General features: G+C 45.8%; 1 protein-coding gene across 3 annotated transcripts in view; it reads left to right on the forward strand.

The window, feature by feature from the left end:
• Window positions 1-4547: 4547 nt before the first annotated feature.
• RBM47 (RNA binding motif protein 47) overlaps window positions 4548-24215 on the forward strand; it is a 30000-nt gene continuing 10332 nt past the window's right edge. For all 3 annotated transcript variants that reach the window (XM_058670173.1, XM_004579137.2, XM_058670174.1), the window contains exon 1: window positions 4548-4674. The gene's annotated coding sequence lies outside the window, so the exon portion shown is untranslated. The remainder of the gene's footprint in view (window positions 4675-24215) is intronic.

Genomic DNA, 24215 nt, shown 5'->3' on the forward strand with positions numbered 1-24215 from the left:
AGAATATTGCTAGGCCAAAAAGAGAATTTGTTTTAAACATTTAATTCTGTCTTTGAAAATAGAAGCATATAGCGCATATACCAGTAAGTATTGTATGGCCATAAATTGTTAGTGTCCTTTTCTGATTTCAAAGTGAAAACACATCACAAATTTTGGTCTTCAGTATCTTCTATTTCTGGACCAGCATTGTAGGGTCAGACTCTTGGAGCTCTCCATCCTTTGGGTGCCTTGCCCTGGCTGACACCTTGCAGGAGGTGGGCGTCAGAGCGACTAGCAGTCACCATGTTAACTGTCTTCTGCAGTAGAATGGCTGGCCGATTCTCAATCCCACGCTGAGGTTCAAAGGTCGAGGCTAACTTCAGGGAGCAGAGGTCAGGCCCAAATGGCTGCAATTTATAGTTCAATTCTGCCGAGATGACAGAATTTCACAGCTAGGATGATTGCCTTTTAGCACTTCAGCACACAGCCCAGGCTGGGCTGTTAGCAGTGTAATTTGTACAAGTCAACCCTTGGCACCCGGGTTTAATGAGTAACTAGCTGGTGCCTTAGGTTTCCCTGGTACTGAGTGCATATTATACAAAGGGTCAAATGTCAGTGCACAAAGACGGAGGGGATGGAATATGATAATCCCCTAAATACAGTCTGGACACGTAAGGTTTCAATCATTTTTGTTTATTTTGAAATTCTCATGCCCGCGGCATGAATGATGCCATTTTCATTTTCTTTGCTACTGAGGATATAAAAGCAGTTTTGGTAAACATTAGCAAGATAGAACTCTGATTAGAGGTGATCGGCTACGCAGTTTAGAAAGTGAAGTTGCCAGATCACCAGCTTGGTTGACTCAGGTGGGGTCTTTAATTTCTCAAAAATTTTCCAAAATGGAACAGCTTTTTAAGAATCTCAAACAGAATGCCACAAGTGTTTGTGAGGTCACCATATTTGTGTATATCTGACAATCTCTACCCTTCATTCCAAAAATTGAGTTCCTAACTTTGTTTCTAACCAAGCTGAAAATATGTTTTACAATATAGAGATGAATGTTGGGGTTCTTGAAAAGATTCTTAGAAGGTGGGCCTTGACGGTCTATGGGTTTCCATTCAGTTTTGGCTTTTCTTGATGACTCTTAAGCTGTTAGGGTAGTATGCGATCATCTGTAATTTTCGTTAAAGCACAAATTTAAATTTTCCAATGGACGTATACAGCAAGTCTATTCTTCCATACAGCATAGTAACAAAGAGCACAGCTTTCTGTTCTGAAATCTTGTGGGTTTGAACCCCAGCTTCATTGGCAATAGCTGAAGGATCACATCAAGTAGGAAGCCTCACTGTTCCCTCTTACTCCTACAGTGGGAAGAATGTTAGAAGTTGTTTCCTAAGGTGGTGGCAACAGTTAAACAAGAGGATACCTGGAATGCGTAGCAGAGGGCCTGGCATGTCCTAACCACCCTGACAACACTAGCTAATGTTGCTGTTACTGTTGCCACATCATTTAGCTTGTAAATTAGCCCAGCCTACATTCAGTTGCAACTTGATCTTAGTTCCCTTCTTCAGATTCATAAATGTGGTGTAATTGAATCAGGTGGTCTTGAGTAGTTCTTACTGCATTCCTTGTCAAAGTCATGGGAATATGTATTTTCAATTTTCTGAATTTCCCACTTTCAAGTCTAGCACTCTTAGAGATGCTACCTCTTTTTCCTTAGCTGGTCACATGGTATAAGCTGTACAAGGAGATCCCTTTGGGTGTTCCTTCTGTTCTGCCACACAGTGAAAAAATCTGAGCTCAAGGACAAAAACATGAATGTAACTACTAATGACAGGCTAAAGACTGTGTACTTAGCATGAAAAAGCTATGAACAATAGCTCACATTAATTAAAAGGTAAGCAGCCTATAGCAGGAGTTCGAATGGGGCATGAGGTACTGGGATGTTTAGTTCTGAGTCTACCCTGGTAGAGTTTAAAAATTGGCTTAGCCGACCATTCTTATAGCAGTTGCTGTAAGGTTAATTAAAGTCTGTAAAATTGCCAGTGCAGGGTTTGGTTAAGACAGATTGTTCACTTTGAAAGATGGTTTTGTCTCCAGTGAGAACTCAGTAGATTGTGATGAAGGAGGGGTAGATGGTACAGGCCAGGGCAGCCGTCACTGAAGCTCTCTGATTGGCAGGCAATAAGATGCTTTCAAACGTGCTCCCCATACTTGTCATGATGCTCCTGTGGGCAATTACATCAGCTGGGCTTCCATGTGGAGTCCCCATGGTCAGATGGTAAGGACAGCAGTAGAATTTGGTGTTCTGACTCTCACCCATGGTCTCCTGGTAGCTTTAGTCCCATGGTTTAGCATCCTTGAATGTGAGCAATTGATTAAAAGATTTGTTTTTAGGAAATGGAATTCTCATTTCTTAGTAGAGAGTAAGGAATGAAGTTATCTTTAGCCTAAATTTATAACTGCTAGTATTTATGCATGTCTTGCCTCACCTCATACCTTAATTTGAAATTTCCTTTCCAACTATGTATGGTATGACAAAATAAAGAAGAGAAGACAAAGAAAATCAGGCTAAGCAAACAGAGATGATGTCACCTTTAGTCAACCAGTGTTTGTCTTTGGATCCTGCCATTTGTTTACAAACATGTAGGAGTCACATGTCCCAAAAAATAAAAACAAACCAGCTCACTCCGCTATTGCTTTGCCTTCTACTGAGCTCTGTGAAAACGTCTCCGTTTGGTCTCAAGACTCCATGATAGAGCAAGCAATGCCCACTGCAGTTTCATAGTCCAGGGCAGTTCATGGAGCAATGGGCGAATCCTTGTGTTTAGAAGCTGCTCTGCTCTGTGCAGGTGCTGCCTGGCAACTTGTTTCCTGTCTATCATGTGGCCAGCAGTGGGACGGTTTCCCTTCATAGGGAAGTCAAGGGTTTGAACTAGACCCAGGCTCCATAAACCAGCTTATCAGAATATGTGGGTTTTGCTTGAAAGTTTTTGTGACAGAACAGTGCAACTCTTACGTTTTCATAGAGTGAATTTTGCTTGGTATCATTCTAGAAAGTCCTATTTCTCTGGAAGGAAAGAAATGAGCCTCCATGTTCTATTTGGAGAGAACTGTTGTGTGAATAGTTCTAAGAGACACATCAGTGAGCTGGGGTTTTAACCCTGTTGTGATAGAGCACAAAACCACAATGATTCCGTGGTTGTTTATTAACGATTTGTTCTCAATTCTAATGCTGTCTGGGAATGGAGAAATGTTTCTCCTACAAAGAGAAAACTTTATACAGCAAGTGCCAGGGTGGGGTTTTCTAAAGAATTTTGTCCTCTGCAATATTCCTGTCAGGAATTACCTCCACGCTGTGAGTATGGAAACCTAGGCTTCAGAAAAGTTCAGTATACTTTCTGGATTGAGTTAGCCAGTACACTAAGGGTGGGTGCAGGAATCTACATTTTAAAAAATCATTTATTTAAAATTCAGAGTGATGGGAAAGTGGAAGAAAAGGGGGAAGAGAGAGTTCTCCATCCAATGATTCATAGCCAGAATGGTGGCAGCAGTCTAGGCTGATTAGGCCAAAGCTGGCATCCTTCCCAGGCACGTTAGCAGGGAGCTTATTTGAAGCAGAGCAACTGGAACTCAAACCTGTGCTGTGATGTGGGATGCCGCTGCTGTGTGTGGCAGCTTAGCTCACTGTGCCCCAGTGCCAGCCCCAAGAGCCCACATTTCGTTCTGTTGTTTCTACCATGTGCAGCTTATTTCCAGACACCTCTTTGTACTTACTCATTCACATCATTTTGGTCAAACACTGATATTGATCATGAGCTATTGCCTAGAATGCAGCAATTGGAAACTTACCTTTCCGCGGAGTTGGGTAAGGGTTGTATGCATTGAGGAATTAATAGTTTAATAAGGAGCTCATTGATATAAGCAAGATGAAATCTCGACTTGGATCAAGTGTGGTTAATGGCTAGTTATTCCAATTGAAGGATAGAATATTGTTGATCTCTAACTGATCTCATTTAATCTGCAAGTTCCAAACTGCTGTAGGGGATGTCAAACACCCTATAGTGCTGTGGTGTCCCTGGGGCCCGGCGTGAGTGACGGAGCCACGGGCGTCAGCCCCTACAAACTTTTGGCAGGGAAAAAAACCAACAAAGGAAAGGGAAAAGGCAAAAGTGGAAGACATTTTTAAACGTCTGAAACTCACGGATAAATTGGCCATGGCTAATTGGGGGGGAGGTCTCCATGCAGTGGTCTGGGGACCCCTCTGGACCCACACAAGGAATGTGATGATCTGGTAGTAATACATGGCATCAACGCCCGAGTGAGGCGGTGGCCCCTGCCTGCACATTGCTGCCCCCTCCTGTGAATCTGCATGTACAATATGTTCTACATCTATGTTTCCTTCCAAGAATTGCATGAATCTCAAAATCATAGCTGCCGTAAGAGCGGGAGATGGAAAAAAAATGAAACTAGGGTGAAGAATTACATTTCTTGCTCAGATAGAGCTTGTGCTAATGTAGTTGTCAAATCACAAGCATTTTTAGCTTTATTTATTTATTTTGACATTTCAGGATTTGCCTCAAAGGGTACCCCAGAAACTGAGCAGAGAAATCTCAGACAAGCTTCCTGAATTTTCCTGTATCATCGTGTTCTGCACTGCGTGAGGAACCGGACATATCTACTAGGTGGTTTCCGGTGAGTCTGTGCCTCCCAGAGTCCTTTATCTTTTCTGCATAAGCAGCGGGCGTTTGTTCTCCCTCCTACCAGCCAGGAGAGCGGCAGGTTAGACAACGTGCGCCTGGTAGGTGCTGATGTGGAAACATGACTGATGTTAACACAGCTAAGTCTTCTTGAACCCGCAATGCTACCTCTTCCTTCTGTGTACACTTTCCTTCTTTGTGGTTTGAAGAGGAAAACCTCTGCTTGTGTATCTCAGGAGTTGAGAGCAGAAATCACTGAAGTGTTGCTTGTACATCTGCCATTTCATCTCCTGACAGGTGTCAGCAGGGTTCGCGTCAGTGGGTGGATACAGGAAGGATTCAGGTTCAGTGACAGCTTTTGTGTTTTAGAGTAGCCCTCACACCTTCCCTCACCTGTCACCCGCACCACACCAAACTGAGTTCAGGACACGCCAGTGAATTATGTGTAAAAGCATTGTGACAATCAGTGATTCTTTCCAATGGAAGGTATTCTGCAGGCGGTGCTAGTCTCACCCTGCACCCTAGGCACCAGCCTGCTCCAGCCACAACCACAGCCCTCACACCTCCAGAAGATGGAGCATGGATCCCTGTGTGTCGCAGCATCGCTGCTGCTGACACTAATGTGTCCTACAACCTCCAAAAGACAATTAAAGAATGCCTCTTTTCATATCCTCTGGGCTTGGACTTGAGACTTAGTCCACTGAATCTGGGGACTCAGAGAGCTAAAGTTGTTAAAATTATAATTTTTTTTTTAAGATTTATTTTTATTACAAAGTCAGATATACAGAGAGGAGGAGAGACAGAGAGGAAGATCTTCCGTCCGATGATTCACTCCCCAAGTGAGCCGCAATGGGCCGGTGCGCCAATCTGATGCCGGGATCCTGGAACCTCTTCAGGTCTCCCACGCGGGTGCAGGGCCCCAAAGCTTTGGGCCGTCCTCGACTGCTTTCCCAGGCCACAAGCAGGGAGCTGGATGGGAAGTGGAGCTTCCGGGATTAGAATCGGCGCCCATATGGGATCCCGGGGCGTTCAAGGCGAGGACTTTAGCAGCTAGGCCACGCCACCGGGCCCAAAATTATGATCTTACAAAAGCTTGGGAACTGAAGGAAACCTGCAAATTATAGAAAAATGTAACATCTACCCATAATCTCACAATCTGAAAATAACCATGATTAACATCATGGCATATTTACTCTGATTTTGTTTGTTCCAATTTTGTTTTGTTTTGTTTTTTAATTTATTTATTAATTTCATTGTATTAGGTGACACAGTTTTATAGGTACTGGTATTCCCCCACCCCTCCCCAAACCCTGCCCCCATGTTGGATTCCTCCACCTTGTTGCATAACCACAGTTCAAGTTCAATTAAGATTCCTTCACTGCAAGCATATACCAAGCATAGAGTCCAGCATCTTATTGTCCAGTTAAGTTCAACAGCTTCTTAGGGAGACCCTCTCTGGTCTGAAGGTAGAGCCGGCAGAGTATCATCCCGATCAATGAAAAGCTCGAACATACCATCAGCAACAATTTATAACATTATGGAATTAATTGACATAGTATTGAGTAACCAATATGTTAAAAATAAATGCGAGTTCTTAACCACATCCTGTGCTACTTCATTGACATTTCAATTTTAGTTTATATACAACAGGTTCTATACATCTTAAAATAGCTATAGATTATTGTTCAGCTGTCTTGTGTCTATTTTCATTATAATATTTAGCCTTTTATAGCATTGAAGCATAATTTTGCTGAACCTGGCTTTTTTTTTTTTTTTTTTTTTTTTTTTTTTTGGGTAGTCTAGACTGGCTTATAACTCCAACAAGACATATGTCAACAGTTTAGGTGCAGAACAGTTTTAGGAGGAGTGTATAGAGAAATCCTCAATATCCTAGTGAGGAGTAACTAATATTTCACGTCTTCCTCAAGCTTTCTAGGGTGATGGAAGATTTCTCCGCCCCTCCACCCCCTTACGGAATAACATAGGGTATTAAAAGTATATTAGGTTTTAACAATTCTTTGATGTAGATCATAAGCAGTCTGACTCACATTTATTGGTTCGTTGGTTGCTTCACAGTATCTGATTGCATGTGAGATAGGCTGAGGTTGAGATAATACTACATTTTACAGGTACTATTTTTCATATTGACATCATTTCATCTTAAGGCAAACATGTGGTATCTAATATTTAATTTTAGTAAGGTCAACCTAATTAAAAATAGTAAAGTAGATATTCTGAGCTTAGAATTCTAGTTTGTTAGCCAGTTCTATACTGTTAAAAATTAATGTCTGTTACATTCCACGCACGTACAGACTTTATCATGACATTGTATTACAGATGCCATGGTAGTGACTGGTTGTGGTTTTGTTTTTTATTTTTATTGCAAAGTCAGACATACAGAGAGGGAAATCTCCCATCCAGTGATTCACTCCCCAAGTGGCTGCAACAGCCACAGCTGCATTGATCCAAAGGCAGGAGCCAGGAGCTTCTTCCAGGTCTCCCACATGGGTGAAGGGTCCCAAGCGTTTGGGCTGTCCTCAACTGCCTTCCCAGGCCACTAGCAGGAAGCTGGATGGGAAGTGGGGCCACCGGGATTTGAACCAGCACACAATTGGGATCCCGGAGCATTCACGGCAAGGACTTTAGCTGTTAGGCCACGGCGCTGGGCCCAGACTAGTTGTGGGGTTTACTTTTTGCTTATGCCACCGACTATCAAGTTTACACATGGAAGTGTGGGTCTGCGGAGAATGAGCTACTTCGTGTGAGCAGAGGAGCACTTGCCCTTGTCATCTGTTCTCCAGAAAGAGGCCAGCTTACATGCGCCTGTCACCACCACTCTGCAGTTTTGACTTCACTGTGTTCTTGCAACAGTTAAGTGTTGAGAAATAACTTGTGTGAAGGCAGTATTATGTATCCCAGCAGCAGCTCTCAAAGCCTGACCCCTCCCTCTCCTTTCCGCACCTGCCCCTAACCAGTGTCAAGGTTTGGAAGCTGAGCCTGAGGCTCAGATCTGCCTGTGGGACAGAGCAAATGTGAGGCCTACATTCATTCATCACTACCAGGCTGTTCATTTCCATGCTCTGCTCATCAGCAGAACAAAACAAGGTCTTCTCACCATCTGCGAAGCTTCAAATTCAATTGGTGAATCAAAGCAGTCAACTCAAGTATGTGCCCCTGGATGGGTCAGCGACCTGCTCTTCTGAAAGGGAGAGGCTCAGTGTCAAACATCCTGAAGGACTGTAGCGCTTTCTCTCTCTTAATTTATTTACTTTTCTTGAAAGGGCGAGAGAAGGTCAGAGACAGCTCTCTACTGTTCCATTCTCCAAATGGCTTCAACGGCCAGAACTGAACCTATTGGAAGGTGGGAACCAAGAACTTCTTCCAGGTCTCCCACGTGGATATAGGGGCCTAAGGCCTGTGCTGCGTTTCCAGACCGTAAGCAGGGAGCCGGATCAGAAATGGGGCCAAGTACGATGGTTTAGTGGCTAAATCCTCACCTTGCATGCACTGAATACTATATGGGTACCGGTTTGTGTCCCGGCTGTTCAGCTACTCATCCAACTCTCTGCTTGTGACCTGGGATAGCAGCAGAGGATGGCCCAAAGCCTTGGTACCCTGCATCCGCATAGGAGATCTGGAAGAATCTCCTGGCTCCTGGCTTTGGATTGGCTCAGTTCCAGCCATTGCGGCACTTGGGGAGCAAACCAACAGTAAATCTGCCCTTCCAATAAAAATAAATAAATTTTTAAAAGAGAAGGGGCTGCCCGGGTTAGAACCAGCACTCATGTGGGATGCCAGTACTGCAGCTAAGGATTACACCATTATATATACCATTACACCAGCCCCTTGGCTATGTAACTTTTTCGAGCTGGCAGTGAAAGTGCTCGAAAGGTTTAAATGCTTTGAAATAGCCTATGTGATTTCTTTCAGCATGACTGTTCTGTCATTTGTAAGCATTAGATAACGATACCAAATGTTGAGAACCTCTCAAGCAAGGCCATGGTCACTGGACTTCCCAGAGACATGAGTAGATTCATAGACTGAATCTTGAAGATATCAGTATTATCTGTGTCTAATCATTTCCCTTACTCTGGTATCCTTCAAACACACACATGTATACTCGCACTGACACACACAAGTGTACACTTGCACTGACTGGAATTTTCTATCAGGATTTCAAAGTTTGGAACCCAACACACAAGTTCAAGGAGTTACTATTTTAGTTCATGAATATTTAAGAATTCTTCAACCATTACAACTTACTCCTACCAGGAATCAAAAAGTTGTTCAACTCAGTTACTGAGCTGGACTGGCAGGTGTGTGTGTGTGTGTGTGTGTGTGTGTGTGTGTGTGTGTGTGTGAGAGAGAGAGAGAGAGAGAGAGAGAGAGAGAATTTGGCAGCAGTGGTATGGAGCGAGGGCACAGTAAGTGTGATTGTGAAGGGTGGGTTACAGTAGATAACAAACATCTTTCTACGGAAGTGTATTATTTGTCATGCTGCTTCTGAGAACGGGAATGGGATGAGCCAAGCTCCATGAACAAACAGCTGCCGGAACCGTCTGTCCCGAACCTAATGTGCTCTGAACAGAATCTTGATGTGCTAATAATGTCAAATGTAGGCGCCCGTCTTCCTTTGTAGAATGATGCGGCAGGACAAGGAACCTGCCCCACCTAGTCTGAAGGTCAATGCCAGCTGCTGTCAGTTGAGCTTTGGCTCAGCTGCTTGTAGGATTGCTCATCCGGGCCGGATTCTCGGGTACACTTTCAGTAGTTGTGACAGTGGAGTGTCTAGAGTCGTGTTAATTATAGTGTTAAGTTTGTTAAGACTTTGACTTCAGGACCTATGAGAAACAGTCCTCCCATGTCATGATATTTCTACTGGACCACTTTATGGGGGATAAATTGTGTTGGAGGTTGTAGGTCCTTGTTTTCTCTCGCCAGGAATTTAGGGAAAGAGAAAATAATTAAATTAACTAAAATTTTGATGCAGAAAGGGATTGGATAGGCCATGCTTTCCAAAAAAATAATCTGCAGGTTCAGTAGAGTATATTTCCTATGTAGTGTGAAGTCACTTCACCCTTTATTAGCTCAGAGAACGTACAATGGTTTCCTGTGAGCCTCGGGATACATAAGTAGTTCAAACCAGGAATGTTTTCACATTGAAGTATTAGGTGAAAATGCAAGAGTATATGAGACATGAACGTCAGGTAAATGCTAGCAGAAGGCCCACTGACACTTGAACATTTTATTCTCAGTAGGCCAGGTTCGGTTACACTGTGGATATATTTCCATTCTAAACTTAAGCACACATTTCATGAGTGCTTAATTAATACAGCAGTGCTTTCTAGAACTGTACCTATAATTTCTCCTTCCTTTGCTTCCTTTAAAAAATTGTTTTTCACAAATATATTTTCTCAGAAATAGGACAACTGGTTTTATTTTACTTTTAAACTAAATTAACTTTTCCCTAAATATGATATTCCTGTCTATAAAAATTCCTGTCATATGCACATGCTCAGTGTGTGTGGTTTTCAAGTGACAAACGCTTTTCCCTAGTGTTTTTGTTCCCCAGTGTGACACATTCCCACGGGCCATGGGCAGAGAAGCAGAGGGCTGACTCAGACCCTTGGGTTTGTGGGTGTATTAGGTGAACCTCTGCATTGTACTGTTAGTGTCACGTTGACTTCTGAGCCACCTGCAACTGATCAGGACTCGCCTCTCCTTGGGCAGAGATGCCAGGAACAGAAGGGGCTGTACCCCAAAGCTGATACCTTCTTCAGTACTCTGATAGCTAGCCACAGAAAGCAAGCACAGCCTGTCCTCATGTCCTCTCCTCTGCTTAACATTAGGGCATCTTCCTCTTCCTCGTTTGAAGTTAAGGCACATGGAGAACCTGTCTTGATGTAGCAGATCACATTCACACATTAGTTAGCTCAAGAGGTAGGATGAACATTGGCTTTGTGCCAGCCCCTGTGTTTTTGGTGCTCTCAACGTTATGGCGCTGCTTCCCTTAATGGTGTCTTCGTCTGTGTTCTGTTGCTGTCACAGAACACCACATAGAGTCATTTTTTAAGGAAAAATGGTTTATCTTTGCATGAGGCACTGGCATCTGTTCAGTTTCTGGTGAGACTTTCTTCCTGCTCCGTAACATGGCAGGATGCAGAAGGCCAGGGAAGCCAGCTTTTCTGTTGTAGCTACCTCTCTCTGGACACTGACCCACTCCAAGAAAGATGCTGACACCTCTGAATGGCTAATTATCGCTTCAATGTCCTGCCTCCCTGCACTGCCACGACAGTCAAAGACCATATCCAAACCATAGCCCCTGTTTATGTTCCTTATTGCCTTTTTCCAATTGAGTGGATTGAATCTAAAGATTCCGTCACCTGCCTGCCAGTAAGTGGGGTGCAGTCAAGCAGTCAAGCTCCCCGTGTTTTTGAACTGAAGTGCTATAATGTTCAGCCCTTCAGACCTTCAAACAGAACAGTGCAGGCCCTGTAACACACGTAACTCCTCATGGCATAAAGTCTCTACTAAATTTCCCGAGATAAGATAGTAGAAGTCCTGCCTTTCAGATGAGGCAAAAACAAAAGTTGTGGCAAATCTGCATTTCCCTTTCCAGGGCCTGCTTTTTCAGGGATATCCTAATGGGATGGGCACTGGGCCTCATAGAAAGATGCTGGTTAGGCTGTGCATGCCCACCTCTGGTTGAGCTAACAACCTGAGCTGTTGACTGAAGTCCTGTTGATGGCTCAAGTGGCTGGGATCCTGTCACCTACCTGGGAGATCTGGAGGATTTTCTCTGCCCTGAGCTGTGTGCATTTGGAGAAGGAACCAATTGCTAAGAGCCAGCACTCCCCACCCCCTCCCCCACCTCCCTCTCTGTTCCTAAGCTGCCCTTCCACTCTGGTGTAGGTCCTTTTGTGATGGAGACAGACCTTGTGATGGTCTGTTTACACAGTGCTAGGTACAGGTAAAGTCTAATAGGCATAATAGGTAATTAGAAAAAATTTCCAGAGCCGTGTGCTGGTAAATATGTACTTGTATAAGAATAAAATTGTTTTGGTAGCTTTTTCCTACCACATTTTCTATAAAATATGGTGCTTATTTTTTGTTTGTTTTTCTGTTTCTTCCGTTCATTTATTCCTTTGTGCAAACATTCCTCCAATCAGTGCTAGGTTCCAGGGATACCAAAATAAAGTAAGGTTCCTTACAATTGCAAAACTTCAATTATTGCTAATGAAATAGGGATATGAACCACATTACAGGAGAAAATAGAAATAGCCTAAGATATATATATTTTTTTAAGATTTATTTTTTTATTACAAAGTCAGATATACAGAGAGGAGGAGAGACAGAGAGGAAGATCTTCCGTCCATCCGATGATTCACTCCCCAAGTGAGCCACAACGGGCCGGTATGCGCCGATCCGATGCCAGGAACCTGGAACCTCTTCCGGGTTTCCCAAGCGGGTGCAGTGTCCCAAAGCATTGGGCCGTCCTCGACTGCTTTCCCAGGCCACAAGCAGGGAGCTGGATGGGAAGTAGAGCTGCCGGGGATTAGAACCGGCGCCCACATGGAGTCCCGGGGCACTCAAGGCGAGAACCTTAGCCGGTAGGCCACGTCGCCGGGCCCGCCTAAGATATTTAAAAGTGCTTTACAACAAAAAGTGAACTTTTATTTTGTTTATTGTTTAAGGTCCTTTCTCAAATGATGCCATTTCTATTAAGCGTTGTTTGAGACAAAATGAAAAACAAAGTTGATAGCAAACTGGCACATTCACAAAGAGCCACATGGGATGACCAAAGTTCCTTGTCACTTCAGCGAATTCATGATGCTTCCTGTAGGCAGGTTTTTATGATACAGAATTAAGCTTAAGGAGATAAGAGTTAATTATTCACCATACTTTTGGTAAAAGGACCTGTTCAGTGGGCTGTGTTTATTAAGCTCTTGTTTGTTTGTTTTTCCACTATATGCCAAAAAGGGAGTGGAACAAAATACCATTTGAATACATGAAACTACAAATCGAGGGAGAACAACATTTAAAGAATGAAAAGGAAATGTATTTTGTGGATTTGCTTAAAGTTGTAATTCCTGTTTATTTTTAAGCTGCCTCCCACTAGGAAGTTCACTCCCTTTTTAATTTTTTTTCCCTCTTACTGAGCCTATTAGAGTCACATTATTATAAAAAGCTGTAGTGTTTGAAGAATATTTCTGCATTCAAAAAGATCCCACCTTTTTTAAAGGAAAGTACTCCAGGGCTCCCTGGGAGCTGGGGACATGCCTGGGGCAAGGCTGCTCGGTCCTGCTGCTGCCCAGGGAAACTAAAGCGTGGCCCCACCACGGAGGTTCTGGCTCAGTCCGTGGCAGCAGGTACTGTCTCGGAATTGCAACTAATACTAACCAAATGAAATGAGCAGGCCTTGTCTCAGACCAAGGCTACTGTTTGACTGTGTCACCCTTTCTGAGCCTTTGCTTCCAAGCAGGCACTTCGCGAATTGTCTTACAAAGAGACCTGCGGAAGGGCTCCTGGTGGCTACACCGCAGACAGCACTGACCCAAGTGCTGCACAGGTGTACTGGCGCCTCCTGTGGTTCAGGAACAGAGAACACTTAACCTACCACAGATGGCAAGAATGGCCTAGGGAATGTAATTAAAGAGAAGTTTATTTGGGTGCACAGAAGGATGAAATCCATGCGTTATGTTAAGTCTTCCAAGTTTTATGGAAAATGTGTTACTAAAAATATGCATGGGTTTCAAACTAACTTTAAGCAGTTATTGATTTATCTGAAGGGCAGTTAAAGAGGGAGAGAGATTTGCTGATTTCCTTCCCCAAATGGCTGCCACAGGCTGGGCCAGACTGAAAACTTCACCTGGGTCTCCAGTGTGTGTGGCAGGCTCCCTGCTTAGTTGCATCAGCAGGGAGCTGGAGCAGAATTGGAGCAGCCAGTTCAGATGGGCAGTGGCTTAACCTATTTGTGTCACAACACTGGGGCTCTCAGAAATTTTTAAACAGTCCTTTAATTTGAAGCTGTAAGGAAAAGATTAGCATTTACACACCCCGCTAATGGTGACGTAAGCTGATTTCCCCCCTTTGGTAAATCTCTTTCAACATAAACTCAAAGACCTTGGTGAATAAAAGTCCACCGTTCACACACCAGTTTCTGAATCTGCACTATTGTTGGGCTGGCCGGGTTTTGTTTGGACCTGAATGTAGACATCCTGCCACACAGGTGGGACGTGGGAGTGTAAAGGCCCCGACAGAATGCATCTTAGTTCACTTAGAATTCCAAGTTGACCATTATCTACCCGTGACTTTGAACTAGGCACATGATCCCCCTCGTCCGTTTCTCCGTCAAGAAAGTAGAAATGGCATTTTGCACTCTGTAACTGGTAAAGGGAAGGCAGATTTAGGAAAGATGTTTATGATGTTTTCAAGAGCAAATCAGTCTAAACGACACAAGGATTTCCTTTCTAAAGGAATTTTATTGCAAATCATGTTTACAGTCAAATAGTTCTCATGCTAAAAGTAATCATCCATCGAACTCTCATTTTGTGTCTTCCAACGCAGGCTCTGGGTTTCTCTGAGAATGTTGTGCTCAGGTTTCTTTCTTAAACGTGGCAGCAGCAATGTAGGGCAGGCATGCATCCCCCCTGGGATACCCGCATCCCATGGCATGGCCAGGTGTGTGAGTCCAGGCCCTGCTCCCTCGTCCCGCTTACTGCCAGTGCGTGCTTGGAGAGGCAACAGGTGGGGGCTCAGGTAGACCTACGTTGAGTTCCTGGCTCCAGCTCGTGTTGTTGTTGGAATTTCGGGAGTGAACTCGCAGATAACACTGTTGGTATATGTGTCTCTCAAGCCACTAAAATATATATATATATATATATATATTTTTTAAGTAAACTTGCGTTAGGAAATGCCATGTAGTTAATGGGCAGTGTGTAAGAGCTACTACCTTTAGTAAACAGGTATGAAGTTCTTTACTACGGGTACCCTCAGGAGATACTAAAGTAACAGAAGAGTTATTCCATTTCAATTAATGCATTATAGTTTCATAGTTCATGTGTTCTGTGTGAAGTGTGTTTTCCCATTAAAATAGGAAAACCAATAATGTGCCCCCACCCCAAAAAAACTTCAAAAGTGAATTCTGTCAGGGTTCTCTAAGTTGATATTTTAAAAATTATATTGTCCAGCTGTTCATTGTGGATTCTAAACTGTAACTTTGAGGTTTTCTGCAGTGAAGGTCTTTGACCAAGTGCTGTTCAGGACTCACTGGAAGGATTTTTTTTTCAAGGCTTTGAGAATTCACTGCAGCTAGGTACTTGTCCAAGCATATCATCTGTGTTATCTGATTGAATCCCGTCTGTTGGGTAATTGGTGACATGCTGGCCATTTTCGAGGTGGTGTGACTGAGGCTCAAGGAGATGCAGTGATGTGAGGGGATTTCCTTCTCAAATGCTGGAGTCAGGATGCTGAGCTGGGTGCCTCCCGTGATCCCATGTTCTCAAATATCTGCATTTATGTGATTTCTGGCCCCTCAAGATTTCCACTGAAGAATTCAATTCAGCAGGTCCTGAAGTTTGTAAATACACTCTGAGCATGCGTCCGACTCTACAAAAGCCAGGGACAGGCTCCAGAACAGTTTGCAGAGCTCTTTGAAAGCTGAGAAGAGACGTGGGGGAGGTAGAGAAGTGAAATGGGGGCTCCCCCAGGAAGGAAGGGTTTCCAGGAAGTTCCCTGTGTGTCTGACGTGGGCTTTGCTTCCCCGTAGCCAGTCCGCTGCATTTCTGCTGGGCAGTGCTGGCTGTAGGTTTAGAGCTGTTTTAGTCTGTGGAGGCGTCAGAGTGAGTGAGTTGCCACTTTGTCATCAGACTCGCTGGTGCTTCAGCTCTGTAACCTTGATCCAGTTTCTCCTCTGTCTAAACCTCCTTATCTGAATTTTTTGGAAGGGTCAGTTGGAGGCAGGCTTTTGGCACAGCAGTTAGGAAACCACTTAGGACAGCTGTGTCCCATATCTAAGTACCTGGTTCAGAGCTCCGTGTCACTTCGGATTTCAGCCTCCTGCTAACGCACACCCTGGCAGGCAGCAGCTGGATGTGGCCCAAGCGGGAGACCCAGATCAGGTTCTGACCTCCTGGCTTTGGCCTGGCCTGGTCCAGCACTGGCTGTGAAAGGCATCTGGAGAGTGAACCAGCGAACGCAAGACATCTCTCTCTCTCTCTCTCTCTCCATTTTTGAAATATATACAGAGAAGAGGAGAGACAGAGAGGAAGATCATCCATCCATCCGATGATTCACTCCCGAAGTGAGAGCAGCGGCCGGTTCTGCGCTGATCCAGAGCCAGGAATCAGGAACCTCTTCCAGGTCTCCCACACGGGTGCAGTGTCCCAAAGCCTTGGGCCGTCCTCAACTGCTTTCCCAGGCCACAAGCAGGGAGCTGGCTGGGAAGTGGAGCTGCCGGAATTAGAACCGGCACCCATATGGGATCCTGGCGCGTTCAAGGAGAGGACTTGAGCTGCTAGGCCACGCCGTCGGGCCCAATACATATAAACTTTTAAAAGTAAATTAAAAGGGGGCAAATACAGCTAACCTGCATTCCCCCTTCTATGGGCCTGGTACTGTTCCAAGGCCTTAGCTCATGGGAGCCCATTTCCTCTGGGCGGAGACTCTGAGCCCGTGACTGTTAGGACCCGCACTCCTCATTCTGCAGGGGGATGAGGAGAGCCAATTGCGCACCTTCCCAACGTCAGGCAGTCGCACAACTGGGCACCCAGGACTGCAGCCCGACCACCTGGGCTAGCCTGGAGGTCAGCAGGCATTCACTAAGAGGGCCTGGCAGTGAAGGGTTTTGGCTGTGCAGGCCACATGGTCTCTGGGCCAGTTCATTACTATCCTGTGACAGAGTCGTTGGGCTGTGAACAGTCGGCTGCAGCTGGGCTCTGGTGCTTCATGGAAACAGCCGGAACAGGTTCTGCCTCCTCCCTTATGGTGCCTTGTCACGTGAGTGTTTCTAAGGTCGTAGCTGCCGTTAACTCAAGCTACGGTATACGAGGAAGCTCCCTGAGAAAATCGTGTCTCATTCATTTCCTTCTCCCCAGGGACTCTGGAAGCCACCTGTTCCCCTTCAGTGCTGCTCTGTTCTTAGGATGGCAAGCGACATAATCTCGTAGCCGCTTTTCCAGAAATCCCCGCAGTGGGAGAGTATCTTATTCTAAACTCTCACTATGCTAGATGATGGCAGCAGGCTGTCATGGTCATGAAGGGTTCAGTTAGTGGATTTGCATAGCCTTGTAATGCATCCTGTAACATCAGTGCATGCATTGTATTTACAACACGTTATATATGCAAGCCCAGTTCATTCCAGGTGTAGGAGGGTCAGGAGCGCTTCTATACCTGCAAAATTGTCATCTGTCTTGTCAAGTGCAGTGACACCAGAGGCATCCAGCTTTCCAGTCCTTGTCTGCCTCGCATAGCTCAGTCACTCTTTGGATCTTATCCCACCGGTGATTGATTGATGCCTGTACATTTTCCTAGGCTTCTGTCTTTAGCTCTCAAAAATACATGTTGAGTGAAATCTGTTTGACCTCCTAGGGTTGACTAATCCAGTTTGGAGTCCACTGCCTACCCTACTATACTTTGGTTGTCCACAGCAGGGCCTCTTTACAAAAATAAGGGCTCTCTGAGGAGCTGTTGACTGATTAGAAGGGAGCCACCATGCCTTAACTTCTCAGACTAATATGGATCGTCTTCTGTGTCACACTTCGAAGAGTCTGGTGACCCATGAGAGACATGGACAACTCTCTGGGAGTTTAGGTTCTGGTTGTAGAAGAAACATGTAGAAAAATAAGGGCAGTGGCAGAATGTGTAAGGACAGGGGAGTGCTGATACCACAGAGAACCCTGGCCAGGCAGGCACAGTACCTAGGGCACTCAGCATGCAGAAGAGCAGGCTGGTCTTCCACCTGCTTGTATGAACTTCCTTATCATATGCTCTGTGAAACAGCTAGTGCAGAAGCTATGCATTTTCCCCCTGGGTTTTTTGCCTAGGCTTTCTGCTGGGCTAAATTCTCGAGGCCCTGATGGGTTTCCCATTGTCTTTCTGCAGACTGTGCAGGCTTTCCACAGCCTGGATCCTGCTTTCATCCTGGGCCTTACCTTCTGTTCCCACGTCTGCCTCCAACATTTCAGTCAGTATTTCTGCACGTACTTATTAAGCCACTACTAAGTTCCTGCCGGTCTCTCTGCTGTGTTTTCCTTTTCCTCCACCTTCCTTCTCCCTTGCCAGGCTGTTGATGTATCAGCATCGTCACTGTATCATTAAGTCCTTAGCACAGCCTGGCCTGCAGCAAGTGCTCAATTAGTGTCTGAATCAGGAAGTGGGCGAAAGTACGCAAGGGCACGTACTGTTCTTGCCTCTGCTTAGTCCCATCATGGTCTTCTGCTTACAGAGTACAGAGTCTGACGTTGCCCTGCTGGTTGGCATGTTCCAAGTGCAGTTTCAGTCTCTGTTCCGAGTAGGTCTGTGAAGTGTGTAAAGGTGTGACTCTTCAGTGAGGCTCATCACATCATTAGAGAAGTCAGGAGTGCCATTTGCAAATAGCCCACGTCCTCATCCCAGGCCAGCAGCAGTCCTCTTGTGTCCGCTAAGCCAGGGTTGCACTTACGTGATGCGTGCCTGCCGTTGGTGTGCTGATGTGACCCAAGCCTGTCGGTTGGCTTGTGATGAACAGGACTCAACGACACTGCCCGTCAGAGTACACTTTCATGGGAAGTTAGATTAGCAGCAGAACAGCTAGGCTTGAACCAGATCCTCAGAGAGATGCTGTGTGCGTTCCAAGCACTGTCTTAACCTTGACACCAGATGCTCACCCAGTTAACTCTTTTTAAGCAAGTTGTTTATGTGTCAGATGTTGCTAAATATCGTTTAATCCCAGAACCAAGCCTGTGACATCGATGCTGTTATTACAGCCATCTTACAGGTGTGAAAATGAGGCTGAGGTCACGTGCCTCATGAGACATGATGAGTAAGTGTCACGGTCATGATTTAAATTCATATTTCCTCACACCACAGTTTTTGCTGTTAACATGTAGGTAGGTGTTTTGTTCTAGCTGCATGCTGTAGGCATTGGTCACACGTAAGAAATAACTGTTAGGAAAGACTATATTTTATGATATGAATAGGAAACATCAAAATGTAAATCTAATCATAGAGAAAGACAGGATTTCGCCTTGGGTAAATATACTCTCCACAAAATTTTCTTCCAAGGTCACAGTAGAACACACCATTCCCCCACTGAACATATCTCTAATTGCAGTTTTTCAGTTGGCCAGCCAGCAGGATTCTCCCAGGAATTCCACATTGCTGGCATACAGATCCCTACTGCACCTGCGGCCCTGATGCCCCACACATTGGGTGGGATCCGTGCTAACTTCTAAATGCCTGCCTGTTGGTCATGACAAAAGACTGCTTCAGAAATACTTCCCAGTTCAGTGGTATCCCTTGCCCTCTAGAACATCCCCTTGCTGAGTTAAAAATCCTAACTGGAAGGTGCTCTGAACCAGTCCTAGACAGGAGATTTCAGGTCAGGTATTGTGGCACTGCATGTTAAGCTGCTACTTGGGACACTCACACTGTACATCTCTGAGTGTTCAAGTCCCAGCTGCTGAACTTCTGACCCAGCTTCCTGCTAAGTGCCTGGAAGAGCTCTGGGATCCTGACTTTGGCAACTCCCAGTCCCAACAGTAGCAGCCATTTGGGGCATGACTGGCAGACGGAGGATCTCCCTTTTTGTCTCTCCTTCCCCTTCTCTCTGTCACTCTGTCTTTCAGATAAATCAGTAGATCTTTCCTTGTAAAGTGGAGGGATGCAAATCCCTGATGATTTCTGCTAGAAATCTGAATTGACCCTGCTATTACATTAGAGGTCATAGTTGTGAAATCTAGCTTAATTTGAAAGTACGTTGTACTATGCTTGTCTTAAATGCCAATCTGTGAGAATGATTTTTCAAGCCTGTGGCCTTTTCTGTTGGCTACTGGCAACCCTTGGGGAAGACTGAGGCATTGTTGGTTTGTGTGAGGTCAGCTGTGCACGAGGAGGCCCTCCTGAGAGCTGCCAGCCACTGGATGTGGCATGTCTGGGTTTTTCTGGAAGAGCCTCTTAAAAGTGCTGTAGCTGGTGAGAAGCCAGCCTACAGTGGGTTGCCTGAGCCGCACAACCAGACAAAAATCACACTGCTTCGATGGCTTCTCTGCCATGAATGCTGGCCACGTGGCTCTGATATCCTAGACCCCCCGGCCCTCACAGGCTAGAGATCTCATTCTAGCTGGGATAAGCTGTTATCTGCTTTCCCACCTTCACAAGAATCCTACCTAGAGCGAGATTCTCATTTCAAGTCCGGTGCCTTCATTTTGTTGGTTTTAATTAAATCCCTGATGCTGTCCCTTGCTCATGGAGCACCGGGCGCCGCACTAGAAGCTCTGCATGTGACTTTCACTTCCTCCTCCCCATCACCCTGCCATGGGAATTGAAGGCCAGCTGTGATCCAGAGGCTCGACCAGCCATGTAGGTGCCTGACAGCGCCCGCTCTGATGCTTGCTAAGTGAGAATCTACCGAGTCCTTTTCTGCTTCACTTACGTTAGTTTTCAGTTGGAGAGCCTGGTATTTTCCCCTGTAGCCATTGCGAGGGTTGGAAGGAGTTAATTCAGAGCACAGCACTTCGCTTGGCACCAAATGCAGTTGTGGCTGCTTTAAAGATAAAGGTACAGGGGCTGAAAGAGAGGGTAAGTGGCTTTTCCCAAAACTCACAGCTGGTCAGTGGAAGAGCTAGGATGGGCGCCCAGGGCTCGCACTCGGCAAACTGCATTTCAGTCTGCCATGAAACCGAAATGAGATTGCCAAGTCCCCTGAGCAACTGTTATGAATCGAGTGGATGAAACTGAGAACCTGTGCTGTTTGTCCAGGAACTTTGTTTTCTGTGGAGACAAGATTCAAGTATCCCTTTTCAAAATGTATGTATGTATTTTCTTCTTCCTTTGAAAGAGGGAGAGAGAGAGAGACGTTGTATTACTGGTCACTCTGCAAAGGTCCACAATAACCAGAACTGGACAGAAAGGCTGAAACTCGGTCCAGGTCACCCCCATGGGTGGCAGTGATACGCTTTGAGCCACCACCTGCTGCCTTCCAGCATGTTCATCGCCAGGAAGCTAGCTTAGGGTCACAGGATCTAAGACTTGAGCTAGAGGCTCGAATATGGAACAAGGCATTCCGAGCAGCAGCTTAACCACCATGCCAGCCACGCATTGCCGAGTGCAAGTCTTGAGGCCTAGTTCCCGCTCCTGGTGTCCATACATCTGCCCCAGTGAGAATGTTCTCTTCCAACTGTAGTATGTGTCACTGCTCCTTGGATGTGTCCCCCACCCTGCCACACATGTATGCACTTGGAACCCTTCCTTTTTTTTTTTCTTTAAGATTTATTTATTTTTATTGGAATGTCAGATATGTAGAGAGAAGGAGAGACAGAAAAGTCTTCTGTCTGCTGGTTCACTCTCCAAGTGGGCACACCGGCTGGACCTAAGCTGATCGAAAGCCAGGAACTAGGAGCCTCTTCCGGGTCTCCCACACGAGTGCAGGGTCCCAAGGCTTTGGGCTGTCCTCGACTGCTTTTGCAGGCCACAAGCAGGGAGCTGGATGGGAAATGGAGCAGCTGGGACATGAACCAGTGCCCTTATGGGTTCTTGCCACGTGCAAAGTGAGGATTTAGCCACTGGGCCACCGGGCCAGGCCCCAAATACCATACACTGTTTTACCTGGGCTTGAATCCTTCCCAGGTCACAGATTACAAATTCACATGTGTTTTTACAAATGGTCTCCTTATACTCTACAGTCTTATCTTTCTTTTGGAAGGAAAGATCTTCATTTTCATATCAGTGAAATTTTACATTATAGGGAAACTTTTCAAATGTGTACTAGAAAAAACCAAGTCAAGATGCTTGGATGTCGTCAGATGAGCTTTCAAGTACTCACATAACAGAAAGCAAAAATAAAATAGAAGGCACATCCAACAAATGTGTGTAAAGAACCAAGAAAATATCTGAAGAAATTACTCAAAATTTTGAAGAGTTGCTTTGAGGTTTTACCCCGGAGTCTGGATGGTTAGTTACTGACATCCCTTAAGCGTTGACAATGTTTTAGGCAAAACATACTTTGCAGGTGCTTGTGTTGAATCACATACACTTTTTAACTTAGGTTGATATTTATCAGTGGTGTTCCCATTTCACAGGTAGAGAAGCTGAGACACAGGACACCTAAGTGTCTTCATTCAGCCCAGTCACCTAGGAGCTGTTGGAGCTGGTGTGCACAGAGCCTGTTTTCCCTGTATGGCCTTGAGATACTGGAGCCCAGGACCCAGAGCAGGGCTGTTTGGGGTCAGTGTGCAAGTTCAACTGCCAGCCTTGCTTTCTGTCATGGTAGGCCTGTCATGCACCTTAACTGTCCTTGAAATGTCGCTGCGCAGAGTTGAGTGTAATTCCCGGTACTATGTTTTTAGAAAGGCCTGGGGGCTCCTGGTGCAATTTTGGGGTGAGAGCTCCAGCAGCTGTTGATAGGAACACAGAGGCAGGCTCCCCTCACACCCACACTCCCCTCTCCCCACCCCTGCACAAAACTATTTGGGGGTGGCAGGGTAGGTGGAAACATGGCTATGTGTGGGTAGGTGAAAAAGGTATGATTTCATATCCTTTTCTTTCAAAACCTGTCGAGTACTTCTATGGTCTATAAAATGGAATAAGCTGTATTTTTTTTTCACGTCCCACCAGAGGTACTAGCGTGGAAGCCAGACAAGTTAGGCCAGTCGGCGCCTTTCATGATGAGAGCACAGCACACAGTGTTCTGTTCTTGTTGGTTGTTGCTGTTAAGGTGTATTTATTCATTTAAAAGGCTGAGTTCGGCTAGAGACAGAGACATTCCATCCAATAATTCACTCCCCCAAGTGGCTGCAACAGCCAGGTCTGAGGCAGGTGGAAGCCAGGAATTCCATCAGGACTTCTATGTGGGTGGTTAGGGCCCAATGACTTGGCCTTCCCAGGTCAGTAGTGGGAAACTGGATTGCAGGCAGAGCAGCCTAGACTCGAACTGCAGCCCTTTGAGGGATGTGAGCGCTGCAGACTGCAGTATAAGCCACTGTGCCACAAGGCCAGTACCCATAGTTGTTTTTTTGTTTGTTTTTTAAGATCTTTTTTTATTGGAAAGATTTACAGAAAGAAAAAGATACAGAAAGATCTTCCATCCACTGGTTCCACCCCCCCCCCCCCCCAAGTGGACACAACAGCCAGAGCTGAGCTGTCGGGAGCCAGAAGCTTCTTCCGGGTCTCCCATGTGGGTGCAGGGTCCCAAGGCTTTGGGCTGTCCTCGACTGCTTTCCCAGACCACAAGCAGGGAGCTGGATGAGAAGTAGAGCAGCCGGGACATGAACCAACGCCTATATGGGATCCTGGCACATGCTTGGCAAAGATTTAACCATTGAGCCATCATGCTGGGCCCCACATAGTTCTTACTGACACAAACTTATTGTACACTATATGTTCATTTCCCCAGAACCCTGTGTTACATGAGTGAGAGGGGCACAGGTCAGGCCTATCCTTTCGTCTGTGGCTTCAGACATTAAGTTTGTATAAGTGAAGCATTTAGTTGCTTACACTGGCCCTAGTGCAGGTGCCCAGAATCATGTCATCACAGACAATGCTTTTGCTTGGCACTTGTGATGGAGAAGGAGCATGGCATTTGGAGCTGGGGACTTGGCCTCGAGTCTTCACACCAAATGGGCCGGCTTCACCTCTCTGCACCTGTTGCCCCACTGGCAGATGATACACCACCTCCCTAGCACAGGAGTTGAGAAGACCAAGCAAGAGAACGCAGGTGACAGTGTTCTGGAAGCTACAGTGTGGCTTGCCAGGTAGATGCTGCTGCCTAACTCTCCCACCTCAATCCACCAGTGATTCCTGCAGACGGTTGCGCCTGAATGACGTGATAATGAGCCCAGTTACCAGCTTGTACTCTGCCTTGCAGCCCTCCTCCCTCCAGTGCAGACATTCTGTTGCGCCCCAGTACACAGCTCTGAATTGACCTCTTCCTCGGAGTTTTCTTTACCACTTCAGCTAAAAGTTTTCATTGTAAATGCATCATCTATTTCCATTCCCGTAATGAAGAGATGGCCTTCGGGGAAAAAAAAGGAGATGGTTGTGTTCGTCAAAATGGTTGGAATATGCTCTCAGGAGAATCAGTGTAAGTAGGCAGTGCAGGAATCAGGCAAAAGACACAGCCACTGGCTTCAGGGGTGTGAGCCCGGCCCCAGCAATGGCAACAGGTTCTGCTCTGGGCCTCAAAGCTCAATGGGTGGGCCCGGCGGCGTGGCCTAGCGGCTAAAGTCCTCGCCTTGAAAGCCCCGGGATCCCATATGGGCGCCGGTTCTAATCCCGGCAGCTCCACTTCCCATCCAGCTCCCTGCTTGTGGCCTGGGAAAGCAGTCGAGGACGGCCCAATGC

This window comes from Ochotona princeps, chromosome 11, assembly GCF_030435755.1.
Source record: "Ochotona princeps isolate mOchPri1 chromosome 11, mOchPri1.hap1, whole genome shotgun sequence".
Lineage (NCBI taxonomy): Eukaryota > Metazoa > Chordata > Mammalia > Lagomorpha > Ochotonidae > Ochotona > Ochotona princeps.